At 49.3% G+C, this 1379-nt stretch overlaps 1 pseudogene; it reads left to right on the forward strand.

The window, feature by feature from the left end:
- Positions 1-428: 428 nt before the first annotated feature.
- LOC114899500 lies at positions 429-1150 on the forward strand (annotated as a pseudogene).
- Positions 1151-1379: the final 229 nt, after the last annotated feature.

Consider the following 1379-nt stretch of genomic DNA (forward strand, 5'->3'; position numbering starts at 1 on the left):
CTTAAAAAAAAAGAAACCCACGGCTTTACAGTACAGAAAGAATTCCCCTTTTACAGATACTTTACTGCTTTACAGATGATGGACCTGCAGTTCAGAGAGACAGGCCTTACTCAAGTTCACACAGCCAGTTCGTGGCAATACCCAGAATTGTTTGTTTTGTTGATCTGACCAAATTTTTACTTTATTTCATGCTGCTTCCCAGTTATTTAGCAAAGCGGAGACCTTAGCCAGTTATCTATTGGAGTGGCAGACCTTCCCTCTGCAGGCACCTGGGTGGGGTGGGCTGAGCTGAGACCAGAGGGTCCTCGGCTAAAGCCAAAGCAGATCAAAGTGGTGAGACTCGCGCCACTGAGACGTGAAGGCCCTCCTCAGCTCCCTCCTGATCCAGGTGGGTGGGTGCTCGCCCTAGCTCTGCTCTCCCCCGCCCCATGGAGAAGACAGAGCTGATCCAGAAGGCGGAGCTGGCCGAGCGCTATGACGATATGGTCACCAGCAGTGAAGGCCGTGATGGACTGGGGGCGCCGTGCTGTTCAAGCCGGAGCGCAACCTCCTGTCCCTGGCCTACACGAATGTGGTCAGGGGCTGCAGGGCCGCCTGGAGGGTCATCTTGAACATCCAACAGAAAACTTACACCTCTGACCAGAAGTTGTAGCTGATTAAGAACTGTCGAGGGATGGTGGAGTCCAAACTGAGGTCCGTCTGCGCCACGGTCCTGGATTTGTTGGACAAGCATTTAATAGCCATTGCACCTAATCCAGAGAGTAAGATTTTGTATCTGAAAATGAAGGGAGATTACTTCCGGTGACTTGCTGAAGTTTCATGTGGTGATGATCAGAAATAAATGATAGATAATTCCCCAGGAGCTTACCAAGAGGCTTAAGCAAGAAAGAGATGCACCCCACACACCCCATCTGCCTGGGGCTGGCTCTTAACTTTTCTGTATTTTACTATGAGATCCTTAATAACCCAGAACTTGCCTGCACACTGGCTAAAATGGCTTTTGATGCGGTCACTGAAGAACTTGATACACTGAACGAAGGAGAGGCGTGCAAAGACAGTGCCTTCAACATGCAGTTTCTTAGAGACAACTTTATGGACACCAGACAGTGCAGGAGAAGAATGTGATGTGGCAGAAGGGGCAGAAAACTAAGTACATGTAGGGTGTCATCCTTCTTCCTCTCAAGAAACCGTTTTACAGTAAGTCCCTTACATACGAACCTTCAAGTTGCGAGCCTTCAAAGATGCGCACATGGTTTGCACGTCCAGTCACGTAAGTTAGTTCGCGTGTCTGGCGTACATCGTGACGTGCCTGCATCCTCTACAAGTGGTGGTGCTTTTGCGTACTTTACTGTACAGCACTGTATAGAGTACAGCAGTAC

Source organism: Monodon monoceros, unplaced genomic scaffold (genome assembly GCF_005190385.1).
Source record: "Monodon monoceros isolate NGI ecotype Baffin Bay Population unplaced genomic scaffold, NGI_Narwhal_1 Super_Scaffold_18, whole genome shotgun sequence".
NCBI classification, from domain to species: Eukaryota; Metazoa; Chordata; class Mammalia; order Artiodactyla; family Monodontidae; genus Monodon; species Monodon monoceros.